This window comes from Eurosta solidaginis, chromosome 3 (genome assembly GCF_040869045.1).
Source record: "Eurosta solidaginis isolate ZX-2024a chromosome 3, ASM4086904v1, whole genome shotgun sequence".
In the NCBI taxonomy this organism is placed as follows: domain Eukaryota; kingdom Metazoa; phylum Arthropoda; class Insecta; order Diptera; family Tephritidae; genus Eurosta; species Eurosta solidaginis.
In genome coordinates this window covers 143,060,067-143,074,641 of record NC_090321.1, presented here as the reverse complement: position 1 = coordinate 143,074,641, position 14,575 = coordinate 143,060,067, and the positions used below count along the sequence as shown (strand labels likewise).

The 14,575-nt window shown below is 40.9% G+C and overlaps 1 long non-coding RNA gene and 1 pseudogene across 1 annotated transcript; one reads left to right on the top strand and one right to left on the bottom strand.

The window, feature by feature from the left end:
- LOC137246667 (uncharacterized) lies at positions 1-12,984 on the top strand. Its single transcript, XR_010951635.1, has 3 exons — positions 1-30; positions 322-550; positions 12,365-12,984. It is a non-coding gene; the product is annotated as an uncharacterized lncRNA (long non-coding RNA).
- LOC137246666 (choline/ethanolaminephosphotransferase 1 pseudogene) lies at positions 9,454-10,868 on the bottom strand (annotated as a pseudogene).
- Positions 12,985-14,575: the final 1,591 nt, after the last annotated feature.

The window sequence follows — 14,575 nt, the reverse complement described above, 5'->3', positions numbered from 1 at the left end:
CAGCAAAGGAACACGTAATCGCCCGTTCACGTAAGTTCAACTTTTCAAAATTATTATCACATATACATATATCATTTTCCACAACATTTGTTAAACCTTTTCTTAACACTTGTTGTATTTATATAAATAAAAGCACTTTGTGAATTCTTTTTATTAATACGAAATCTTTTTGGTGTTTTTATTTTCTTCCCCCTCTTTCGCCTTAACTATTATTTAACAAATTCGTTGGTGCGCGCCGTTGCCACCACGCATTTGTGCATGGTCCTTACCGCGCCGGTAAAGAGAACCAGTCACACAATTACAGTCCACTCAACTCTCTAGGCATTAAAGCAAGGAAGCATACCAAACTCGTGAGAATACACAGGAAAAACCAAAAATTTCAACAACAAATATCAGCAATTGTCCATGGTGATACAATTTTCTTGGTGATACCAGCGATTTTATATTCGAAACAACAACAACTGATACATTTTTGGTGGTACCTTTTGGAAACATCCAACAACAATTTTTAAATCACATTCGATTATCCGGATCAACACTTTGATAAAAGGTACGTGGTTTAAAAATATTCCGTGCTAGGTAGGGTTTTCTTTTAATTTCACTTTTACTAAAATTTCAAAATAAAATTAAAAATTACAAAGTGGCTCTTTATATTAAACAGTGCAAGTGATTTTTTGTTCGCGAAGTGAGAAGTCTTATTTTGTGCAAAAATAGAACAAAAGGCGCTTAACGCAGTTATTTAAAGTTTGTGCAACACGCCTTGTGACTATCCGGAACAATCCCCCACCAGCGGTAAGATTTTCCGGACACAGCTCAAGGTAGCACAACACTGCTCTAAAAGGTTAACATAACTTCAAACACCGCTTTGCGCCACTTTTCTATTTTCACATTTGCAGGATTTATCTGAAAAAATTCATTTAATCCACAGCACAAAAATTCCATTTGTTAAGGTTATTTATTCAGAAACCTGTAAATTTTATTTAGGCGCACATTTAATCAAATACAATTTTTTCTCACATACAAATCACTTGCACTTATTTACACGGGCAATACGTTTGCAATTTAGTTTGGTGCTATAGTACAAAGTGCACTTAGTTACATACACATATATTGTTGTTGTTGTTTGGGTGGCCAAAAGGCTTATTTCCTGTTCAATTTTTTAAAAATTGAATTATTTTTATTTTTCACTTGCGGCAATACACAAATCAGTTTTTGACTGATCTAATTTTTTGTGATACAAAAGATCACAGCCCTTGGTTAAATTACCAAAAAGTCCATAACGAACGTTCATACATTTCTTTATTTTTTCACCAACACCACTTTCTTCACTAGCCATTACTTATTGGCTTACACAAGTCATTGGCACATCTGCATTAGAGCATTCTTTGAATAATTACGTGGGTGCGCGCCGTTGCCACCACGAAAATTGCACATTCTTTAAATTAATTCCGAGCTTTCTCGCAAGCTTCGAGGCCACTTCCTCGAGAGATCTCTCTCAAACACAGTCCTCCGTTTCAGTTCATTTTCACTCAATACTCTCTGCAAAGGCAATTAATCAATTAATATTTCAATAAATTTTCATATAATGGATACCTATACACGCCAAGCAGATGCAGTGACGGAGTATGAAAATGACTTCAACGACATGTCACCTTCACAACACAGTAAACACTCCCTAATATACCAAAGGGATGAGTTAAAAGCTCTGTGGGAAGCTACGAAGGTGACATACGAAAAGCTCTTAGGTTCATCAGAGATTGATTCAAAGGACTTATCGGCTATCAAGAAGAAGCATAAAATGTGCTATTTCAGCTTCCTAAGGTGTCAGGCGGCAATAGCTGAGCTTTTGGAAAATTTTGAAAAGAAAGATAAGAAAGTAGATATCTCAGATAATATGGAATATCATGTGCGCCTGCCAGCATGCGATACGGATATTTTCAAAGGTGACTATATTTCATGGCCGTCTTTTAGGGACATGTTCACTGCCATATATATTAATAATAGTAAACTCCATGCAGTGCAAAAACTATACTATTTAAGGCAAAAAACTCAAGGGGAGGCCAAAGAGATAGTGGAACGGTGTTCCTTAACAACAGACGGTTTCGATACAGCGTGGAAAAATTTAATGTGACCGATACGAAAACAAACGTATCTTGGTCAATGCCCAATTAAAAATTCTTTTCAGTTTAAAAGCAGTTGAGAGCGAATGCGGTAGCTCCATTAAAAAACTGCAACGTGAAATAAACAATTGTATCTCAGCGCTTCAATGTCACAAGATTTACATATCAAACTGGGATGCAATTCTAACATATTTGTGCTCCACAAAACTGCCAGAAACCACACTGGCTCTATGGGAACAAACCATAGAAAATAAAACAGAAATTTCAAAATGGGCAGATATGGATAAATTCTTATCCAGCAGATTCCAAACGTTGGAAACTGTGGTAGATATAAGAGGGGATACGGTTTCAAAACCCTCTAAGCCACATGCTTCTCGTTCCTCGGCAGATACATCGTCGAAACGATTAGGGTCCTACCAGGCAAGTGCAACAGCAGCCAAACCTACGTGTAAGATGTGCAAAAGTCCTGCACATCGAATTTCAAATTGTGAAAAGTTCTTACGTTTAACACCCAATAAACGGTTTGAACAAATTAAGAGCAGCCGTGGGTGTATAAACTGCCTTTCTGCTGGCCATTCGGTGACAAAGTGCACCAGTCAAATGAACTGTGCCACATGTCATTTAAGACATCATACGCTGCTTCATATTTCGAATCAGCCAAAACCAACAAATACTTCTGACACTATCGGAGCATCTACCTCACGGGAAGCTCAAATACGACGCAATGCTGAAAGAGAAAACGCTCCGATTAATAATGTGAACTCATGTTTCGCAAACACAAATAAAGGGGTATTACTAGGGACAGCTCAGGTCAATATTCATTTTAATGGTGTTGACTATTCGGCGAGAGCCCTAATAGACTCATTCATTACCGAGAAACTAAAGCGCAGAATTAATCTGCCATCCAAACACCTGCATGCCCAAGTTTCGGGCATCAATAATACAATGTCTGCACAAGTAAAAGAAGCGTGCAACATACAACTGCGGTCACCAACCGACCCATTAATCGAGATCAATACGATCATGCTGGTTTTACCACAATTGACAGGGAATCTTCCAACTTGCCAAATAAACGCAATGACTAGGCAAGCATTCCCTGACTTAGTACTGGCTGACAAACGATTCTTTGTCAATGAGCCAGTCGATCTAATTCTGGGCGGAGACATATACCCCCAAATTATGTTATGCGGCATTAGGAAAGATGTGCTAAACACATTAATAGCACAGGAAACGGTGTTCGGCTGGATTCTGACAGGCCGGACAGATGCGGTTGATACAAATAAGACCCTAGTTTCATATTTCAATGAGGTCACTTTAGATAAACAATTGGCGGCCTTTTGGGAGATAGAGGAAATTCCAAAGAAAAGGAGCATCAATAAAAATGACACTTACTGCGAGGAGCTATACAAATCCACAACAGTTCGGAACAACGATGGCAAATACGTAGTCTCCTTACCCTTTAGGAAGGAGTTTAACTTAGGCCCCTCATTAAGAAGTGCGTGTTCTCAATTTTATCGCAACGAGACACGACTTGCGAAAAACCCAGTCCTTCAAACGGAATTCAATAGAGTTGTATCCGAATATGAAACCTTAGGGCACATGACACAAATAGGCAATATTTCGCCAGACTCAAATGACTGTTACTTCCTACCTCACCATGCTGTTATAAAGGAGGGAGTACAACGACAAAAGTCAGAGTCGTATTTAATGCATCTTGTCCTACCACTAATGGCAAAAGTCTAAATGATGCCTTATATCCAGGTCCGATTCTTCAATCCGACCTGACAGTTCTTATACTACGTTGGCGGCTGTTCAAATACGTATTTAAAAGCGACATAGAAAAAATGTATCGCCAAATATGGGTAAATGAAGACCAAACAAAATATCAGCGAATCATATTTCGCAAATGCCCCAAAAACCCAATTAACATTTATGAATTGAAAACGGTAACATTTGGGGTTAATTGTGCTCCGTATCTTGCGATTCGGACACTACACCAACTGGCTGATGACGTGGAGACATCGCATCCAATGGCAGCAGATATCCTGCGGAATTGCATGTACGTTGATGACGTACTCGCCGGTGGACACAACATCGAAATTGCAATCAAGGCAAGGGACGAAATATCATTGGCATTGTAATCGGCAGGTTTCCCATTGCGAAAATGGACGTCCAACTGCAAGAAAATCCTACAGGGTATACCGAAGCAACACCTATTAAGCGAGGATTTTCTTGAGTTTGAAGACACCAGCATGGTAAAAGCACTCGGTATCAGGTGGAACGCCCATTTCGACTACTTTTACTTCATAGCGAAACCCTTTGACAATAACCACGCCGTAACAAAAAGGTCAATACTTTCTGCGATCGCAAAACTTTTCGACCCTCTTGGCTGGCTGGCACCAGTCGTAATTGTAGCCAAAATAATAATGCAAAATATTTGGTTGGAAGGGACAGGCTGGGATGAAGATGTGTCTGAAACTACTCTACATCGGTGGCAATCATTCATGACGGACTACGAAAAGATCAACGATATACGCATACCGCGATGGGTTCACTACACATTGAAGGACAATGTCGAAATACATGGATTCAGCGATGCCTCGGAAAAAGCATATGCCGCCACTGTTTTCCTGAGGGTACAAATAAAGGATCAAGTCTTCACCAACCTGTTGATGGCCAAAACGAGAGTAGCCCCGGTCAAAACCATATCACTGCCACGACTGGAACTCTGCGGCGCAGTCCTACTTGCAGAAATTATAGAGTCGGCCATAGAAAATATGCAACTTTCAAACATTAAAGTAACCCTTTGGACAGATTCGACTATAGTACTGGCATGGATCCGAAAACCACCATGTTCGTGGTCAACGTTTGTGGCACATCGAATAACGAAAATCATCGATAAAGTAGGAGACAAAGTATGGCGGCACGTAGACTCCGCGTCAAATCCTGCAGATTTGGCGAGCAGAGGCCTCTACGCTTCGGACCTAATCAACAATTCTTTGTGGTGGCAGGGACCTTCTTGGTTACAAGAAGACAACGAAAATTGGCCAACACAAGAAGAAGATTACAATACGAATATGGAGGAAAAGAGGGTGAATGTTCATACAACTTTGGTGAAAAATAACTTTGATATTCTAGATAGGTTTTCCGATTTACCAAGGGCTTTGCGGGTTATATCCTATATTCTTCGGTTTTTCCAGAATACGCACCCAAAAACTAAAGCCTCCTTCAAAAGGGATTCTCATTCGATCGCTCCTGACGAAATAGAAAAAACAACGCGAAGATTGATAACAATATGCCAGAGGCAACATTATCAAGAAGAGTACGCAAACTTGAAGTCAGGAAATCTAATAAATGGGAAGAGTGAGATTCTACCCCTGAACCCATATATAGATGAAGAAGGCATCATTCGAACTGGGGGGCGGACTGGGGCATCGAAAGACATGTCCCATAATGAAAGTCATCCCATTATTCTTCCTTATACTTGCAGGTTATCCAGACTTATAGTCCAATCCTCTCATGAGACCACCCTGCATGGAGGGAACCAGCTGATGCTACGTCATATCCGCACTCAGTACTGGATCCCACGCGTTAAAGTAATGATAAGATCGGTTATCCACAACTGTAAAGTCTGCACTATTTACAGGAAGCGGACACAAACGCAACTTATGGGGATCCTTCCGAAAGAGCGCACCACCTTTACTAGGGCCTTCACTAACACTGGGGTAGATTTCGCGGGACCATTCGATATAAAATCCTACCGAGGGAGGGGATGTCGAGTTTCAAAAGGATATGTTTGCCTGTTTGTCTGCTTTTCGACGAAAGCCATCCATCTCGAAGCGACAAACGACCTTAGTACCGGGTCCTTCCTAGCTGCCTTCGCCAGATTTGTATCCAGACGAGGCTGTCCGAAAAACGTTTACTCCGACAATGGTACTAACTTTGTCGGAGCTTCTCGATCTTTACGATCCGAGTTTAAAGCATTTCTGCGTGAAGCAAGGGACGGAACAGTGAATAAATATAGCCACCACATTTTAGAATGGCATCTTATACCGCCAAGCGCCCCTCACATGGGAGGTTTGTGGGAAGCGGGGGTAAAAAGTTTTAAGACCCATTTTAAAAAGATCGCGTCCGATCATAAATATGCCTTTGAGGAGTTTACTACCCTCTTATGTCGAATTGAGGCCTGCCTCAACTCTAGGCCCCTCAGTCCCTCATTCAACGACCCTTCCGACCTGGAGCCGCTTACTCCAGGCCATTTTCTCGTAGGTGGGCATCTTTTAGCTCCACCTGAACTCGATTGCGGTGAAAACCCTGCTGCCATTGTAAACCGATGGCAAAAGATGAAAGCCCTTCATCAAACCTTTTGCAAAAGATGGAAATCGGAATATCTCACCGAAATCCAGAAAAGGTATAAATGGAAACATCCACAATCCAACCTAAAACCCGGGGACCTAGTCGTCATAAAAGAGGACAACCTGCAACCAAACGAGTGGAGAATGGGGAGAATCGTCAACACACATCCAGGTTCCGATAACCGTGTACGTGTTTTTGACGTCAATACAATTAAGGGACAAATTAGCAGACCAATCGCGAAACTGGTACTACTTCCGCCCAACGACAATGAAAATGAACTTTAATAGTCCACACTCCTTTATCCCAAATAACCCAGCTCTCGTTCACCCCGAACGAGGCCAACAAACAAATAACCCAGCTCTCGTTCACCCCGAACGAGGCCAACAAACCAATAACCCAGCTCTCGTTCCCCAGAACGAGGCCAACAGAACCCTAACGCAGATTCACTATCTGCCACAGAATACAATTGAATCATTTTTTTCCTCATTATCATAAAAATCCAATCGCCTATTGCCAAATTCCTCAAACGGGTTTTTGAGTTTGCTATATCTGACACCTTGCACCCGCAACCGCTGGGGCTTAAATGCAAAATAATTTTCTCTCAACCGTTATCACTTAAATGAGTATCCAAATGTATTATTTACATTTCTTTACAACAGTTAAATAAAATGAACTACGTATGTATACTGAGCCTTGTCCGTCCTGATGGCACGTTGTTTAAATTTTTCCCAAAATTATTAAATAAAAATTATAAAATTAAAAAAAAAAAAAATGCTTCAAATAAATGTTTTCATACATTTAAAAAGCAATATGGGCAATCGCCGATTATTAAAATCATACAAGCAGACAAAATTGGTTAATTCATTGTAGTTCTATAAATAGAACGACAACAGCAACAAAACCAAAGTTTCTTTGAAAACCGCCGTACTAAGCATAGCTTTAACACATAATTGCATACGAAGTATGCAATGTGTAAAAGAATAAAATATGCAAAGAGGGCAATTGGGAAAACTTTTCAACAACTACGGCATGACGCGGCTGAATACGCGTGTAACATTTCAACCGTAGGAGTGCGGGTCCAAATCCCACACCCGGGACCAAAGGCTTCGACGAGTCCTGCTGTAGCACGGCAATCAATTTCATTATCACGTGCAGCTGATAAGCCTCAAAACCTTTCCACCAAAGCAAACCCCCCGATACCACGAAATCTATTTCTTGTGACTCGTTCCCAACTAATTTCCACCCTTTGCCACCCTGTATTTATCAGCGTTAGCGAATTTCAAACAAACCAAGACTACCTTTCAACCTTTAAAAAAAAAGGCAACAGCTAATTTCGAATATAAATAACTCTCAGTTTCGAACAGCTCGTAGTTTTTCAACACACTACGCGTACAAAAGCGAAGGACCTATAATCTTTGAAATTACAAAATAACGTTCGTTCTGCAGTACGTTTTGATATTTAATGTTGTGGATGACTGAGAAAGGGTATACTATGCATGTATTGAGTTGGTTAATTTTAATTTTAAGCGGAACAGTAATCAAGCATTCAAATCTCAGTTGATTTTTTATGCAGTTGCTTTTTCTTGTATATTGTAATTAGTTGAATATTTCATTTTATTTTTGTGAAAATACTGTAGTATGGAATCTTACATTTGGGTTCATTTAGAGAACCTCAAGTTGTTAAATAAATTAAAGTAATAACACTGTAGCTGAGTACGCTATGATTCTCGAGTTGAGCGAGCCACTGTTTCGAAACAACTCTTCAGATTTTAGAAGTATACCTTGTTATCAACATGAGCTCTAATGGTACTGAAGCCCAAATACTAGTTGGGTATATTCGATGCCATTTCGAACCAACGCAAATAACTAATAAATTCACTAGAGTTTAACCCTGCCAGATGGGCCGCTTTGGTTCAGCTTAAACTTCAGTCAAAGTGGAGTGAAAAACTGCAGAATATGTTTAAGCGTAGTTTAACTGACAGACTGAGTTGAACTTGTACTGAAAAACCGGGTCTAAGTGGGAAATATTTTGTGAAAGGAATATAAAAACTTACGTTAGAGCTGAGAAAAACCAACATGGCGATATTATTTTCAGCAAAGAAGTTGTAATAAGGTGCACAATAAAATATGACAGCCGCCCCTTCGGAGGCTTTCGACCTTGCATTTTTTTTTAATATTAAACAACTCTAGTTATTATTAAATTTTTCAGGCACCAATGTGCTAGTTTATAATAAGTATTTAAAATGTGTGTATACATTCTCACTTTTAAATTGAAATATCGCCATTAAGGCGGTTTTTCAGCTGGTTGATGGAATTTCTGCAAAAGCATCAACGATATTCTTGGGTGGCTTTTATAATGCAATTCGCAGGCTCGACAAGAATGATACACCGAAATAAAGTTCAATTAATTGCATCAATTTTTGTTTTGTGGGAAAAGCTGCTGCAATCATATTCGGTAACCAATTTGCCACTCGGGTGATAATGTGAAATTCATGACCGCGCCACACCCAAACACCGGGTATGGTACTATCATCATCCTCACCAAACACGCACACTGAAGCAAAGGCTTGCTTACGCATTTTATCGAGACGTTGAACCATACCAGTGATGAGATTGCACGCCATAAACACTTTTGTAAGCTCACTATTATATTTATATTCACCGAACCAGATAGAGCAATTTTCTGGATCGAATTTTTGCCAAAAGTAGGGAATGGAAACAGATTCATCCTCGTTAGAGGATGAACGTTTGAAATCATCGAAATTGAATGTGCATATTGTGAGTGAATCGAAATGATTTACGTAGCTACGTGTCAAAGGATAAGCAACTATTGTATTCAACTGCACACTATAAATGCTAATAGTATAATCATTTAACGATTATGCTATCCATGGTGCAACCGTGTCCATTCCATTCTTTTTCAATAACTGCTCAACTTTCTTTTCTTTATCCAAATCATGAAAAGTCATATTACCTTTACGTTTACTATAAATCACGTGCGGTTCTGCTTTTACTTGCGCCACCACTATTTCGGCCGCTTCCTAGAACACTGTGATGCAGGTCAAGCACTGTCGTGGCACTTGAGGAACTGGAGCTTGATGCACCACCGCTACGATCACGCGTTGGAGGGTGTATAGCGGAAATTTGTAGTTGTGGTTGTTGTTCACGTTGCTCGCTTGTTGTTGATAATTGTAAAAGTTTGTACTTGTGAACGTGGTATTGGGGTCACCGTGACGTCACTCAGTTGGACTCCACCGCTTGTATGTCCATGATATCCATTTTGTCTGCGTTGAGGTGATACTCTTATTAGTTGCAAATACACGATAACAAGAATCTATAGGTGAAGACAATTCAACATAAATATTTTTTGTTTTTCTATAAAACCACGAATACTTGCCCGCAAAATGGTTATATGCGGAATAAGAAAACTGGACCCAATTGCGACCAATCCAGATATTCCATTTCAGCTTTTGTCATATGTGCGATCACAAGTTTATTGGTGACTTTGGCAGCCACCATACCAAATGCCAATATATACAGCGATGAATGTTCAGTGAAAATATTTTGTGGCGACTTTTGAGCGATTATTAGAGCGGGTAAAATAACCATTGTCAGTGGTATGCTAGGCGATAAAACGCTGGTACCAGCAACTGTGGAGCCATTCTTGCCAACACCGCCAGCAAAAATAACAGATAATATAAACCATAACGACCAAAGTCCACAAACTATGGTCATTAACGCTATGAGGTACCACATTTGAAAATTACCAAACATCCGCGTCTGCCAAACATCCGAACCAAAAACAGCTGATATAATATGTATGACGATAATCGTGAATTGCGTCTCTGTTACATTAATTTTACAAAAGCTCAGTGTACCAGAAACATATGTCTGCCAATGGGGGCAGTAGAAAAGCGCTATAGCACAAAAACACTGAAAGAATAACCAATTTGGTTAGTGTCCTAGCTGGCAGGAAATGCACGCCAATAGCGCCACAAAAACGGTGGATATTGAATAGCAACCATGATCAAAAAGTTCACCCAAAGGTGATGAGATATTTGTGCGACGCGCTTGTTTACCATCGATCGAATCCAAGCTCTGATAGACGAACAGACCGCAGGCACAAAGGAGTCTGGTCCAGCCAGAAGGCGCTGAACGGCCATCAGGACTGTACTATACTAATATTGTTGTCGTTACTATGTTGATGATTAAATCAATGATCGTTATAAGATTCGGCGCTAGCCATAATGGCGTCATTGACACCAACTATTTCCACCATGGCTTTAGCCATGGATCCAAAAGGCTACCACTGCTGCAGGAATATTTGTGTTCAGACAGTTTTTTCATCTGTTGAGGGCTGAGTATACGTTCCTTGTATGTAATTGATGGCATGTTGATTGTGCACTTAAAATAATGGCGCCTATGCTGTAATGAGAAGTTCGATGCTTATTGTGCTAACAGCTGATGGTTAACCTAAGTTGTGGGTTGTTGTATTATTATTGCGGGCAGACGTTTTACAGCGTAAATGCTGCTTTAAACAATACACTTGAATTATTAGATTGAACACCGTAGTGTAGTAGATAAAAAAGAAATTAGAATATTCTCATGCACGATCAAGCGCGAATTTTTGTGTCAACTTATTTTCAGCCTTCCCTGGCACACACAAAATATAAATTCACGTGCTTGGCTTTTCGCAATAGTCAGCAAGTTTTAAATATAATTATTTTCCTAATTCAGCTCTGCAACAGATTAAAAAAAAAAAAACTTTTCAGTTTCCTACGCATCCACACATACTTATTAGCACGCGTTTATGCTGCATAATTTCACGAAACCCTAGCAGTTTTTTTTTGTGGTTTTATTACATTTTACCTTTTATTTTCACAAAGGTTTCGCGTTGACGTTGAAATTATGTTGCTCCTAGCGATTTGCATGAATTAAATTTCCGCACAGTTTTCATGAATTTTCACGTCGTGATCCGATGAAAATGGTTTTTTGTTCTTTGTGCAAAAGCAGGCCAATGTCAAACAAAACCCAGGTCTTCGATATTTTAGCCGGAGTACGCTACGACCACACTACGGAAGCCGTTCTCACCGCGTGGGTTAAAGCAATGGCATTTTTGGTTTCATTCAGGAAATGGAAAAGCGTAGCAGATGTCAAAATCTCTACATTCTACATTTAATGTCCGACTGTCAATGATTATTGTAATACAAACGTTAGTCCTCATGCGCAAGCATCTCGCGCACTACACGTCATGCACTACACACCGCACTACACGTCATTCACTACACGTCATGAACTACACGCCGCACTCCACGTCACGCACTACACGTCAGGCATTGCATGCCGCACGACATATCGAGCACAACACGCCACACTTGTCGCGTATTACATATCTCGACCAATCATTCATTTGGTCGAGATTTAAAACACTTAATTCCACGGATCTCAACATTATCGGCAATACACGTCAAAATAATGTTGAATGGTGGAAGTGCAACTCTGTAATACCTTTTCAGCCAGGTTTCGAACCGTTCCGTGTGGTGGCAGGCCACTTGTTGTGAAAACAAAGTTCACCACAAATCAAAAATAAATTTTAGGACTACTTCGGTGACATCTACCGACATAAATCAAATTATAAAATGTACTAAAGGCGCTAAAGCGACAGCCTAATCGCTTGGATGCGTGCTAAATCCATTCTTTCTTCCTTTCTTTGCGCGCATAAGTATTGACTTATGGCCTTTAATTTTTTATTTCAATTAAATTTTATTTCAATAAAATGTTTTTTTTTGGATAATTTCTTAGAGATAATTTTTCTTTGTTTACGCCACCCAAACAACATTCCGCCAACCTCAATTTGGGAATGATCAATGATACCAATATTCTTTCAGATCATGACCCGTTACCAAACCTTATTGGCCAAGTCAGAGGGAGGCGCAAAGCGTTTCGACGTTGCTTGCCAGCTCTGCGGCAGGGATCATAGCCTTAGGATCTGTGCCGAATATCGAAAAAAATCCCCAGAAGAGAGGTTGCGGGCAGTACTTCTGCATAAGTACTGTCCAAACTGTCTGTCGCCTTTCCACCGCGTGGACAAATGTAACAGCAAGTATCGCTGCAAGAGGTGCCAAGAGAAGCACCACACCACGCTTCATTTAGATGAGCGTCGACCGGTAAGCGACGAGACGACCACAAACGGCGAAGACAACACGTCCGACGATGCGTTGTCGATCAACCTCTCGGGGCCGGCTAAATCCTGGGCTCAGCAGGTGGAGGAAGAGGAAATGGAGGAAGAGAGAGCGAAAATGGAGGAAGAGCGGGCAAAAACGGAGACAAGACCGTCAACGGTAAATCATGGGATGCGCAGTTTCCGGCCGCTGTTACAGCATGAAAAAAGCGCGGCGAAAGCAAACAAACCTCGAAACCAACAAAATAATTGGCGGCACCGTGAGGTCGGATCCCATCGAAACTCAGATAAATCGTTCAAACTCGCAGGGCAGCAACGGCGAAAGAAATCGACGCCATACTCTCTTGAAGCCCAAAGTACAATGAAGCTAACGCGCGACACTCCGGAAGGCTTCCGGACAGGGCGGCTGCTCCAGGCCACACCATCGCCCATCATGCGGCCTTTCGTGCCCATTGCGCCGACGGCCATCGTACGAATCGAATCGCGTGGGCATTTACACCTGGTTCGGGCCATTATTGATCCCTGCGCCACTAGCACGATCGTCGATGCGGAGCTGGTACGCGACTTACAATTGGAGCGCCAAGGGCATGGACAATGCACCCTCATACTGCGCGGCAAATTCGGAGCGTCGACACGCAGCCGTCGCCGAAAGCCATTTCCGTTTGAGTCCACCGTCCAATGTGGACCCCAAGATTGCCGCGCCCTTTGAGTTCATGCGGCTGGCTGATCCGCAATTCTACCGCTCATCACCGATACGGCTTACACTCGGCGCTGACATTTACGCCGAAATGATGGTGAGCGGTACACCGGCATCGACAGTTGGCGGTCTCCTAACCCAACCGACCGTGTTCGGGTTGGTGGTCTCGGGAGCCTGCCAAAAATAAATATCCGACTTTCACACATGCGCCATCTTATATATCTTTAAGTAAATATGCACGGAATTTAAAACCACGTACGTATATCTAATAACTTCTTTTCTTTTTCCACAGGAGAGCGAAACGTGAGGTCAACCATCTGGCGTGCAGTGCTTGCAGTCCGCATCTGCACTGCCTTCTTTCATTAGCGCCTTACTGGACGTGCGATCACGTGGCGTCCCTTTTTTTTAATGTTTTCTTTGTTGCTTACGGCAAGGGGGCCGGTATGTTTAGGCCACAGACCTAAATATATCTCCCCTCCCTCGTAACATAATTTTCTTCGTTTACTACCACATATGCATGCTTGTGATCACTAATACACACAGGCATGTGTGAGTGGTAGTACGCATGTATCTTAGAGTTTTACCGCTGTGAGCCCGCGGTATAGCAACTTTGTTGCCGGGAAACCCAACGAAGGAGCTGTATCTCGGCTTCATCGGCTCATGTCGCAAAGAGGCTCGTCCTCTTTTAATCCAGCAGCCAGCAAAGGAACACGTAATCGCCCGTTCACGTAAGTTCAACTTTTCAAAATTATTATCACATATATATCATTTTCCACAACATTTGTTAAACCTTTTCTTAACACTTGTTGTATTTATATAAATAAAAGCACTTTGTGAATTCTTTTTATTAATACGAAATCTTTTTGGTGTTTTTATTTTCTTCCCCCTCTTTCGCCTTAACTATTATTTAACAAATTCGTGGGTGCGCGCCGTTGCCACCACGCATTTGTTCAGTTACCACGCTTAAAAAGTTAACTTGAATTAATATCAAAGACAAAACTTGAATTAATATCAAAGAAAACAAAATGTTGCATAAATATTATAATTGCATAAGTTGATAATATGCAATAGCTTTACCGCGGCAGTCCCCGAGTGCCCCACGTCCTTTTTTATATTTGTAAAACGACTGAATAATCAAAAGACTGATATATTTAAATATACATAACATATACAATGAAATATTATTTTAATTGTTTAAATATATGAAGAATCAATAAAGTT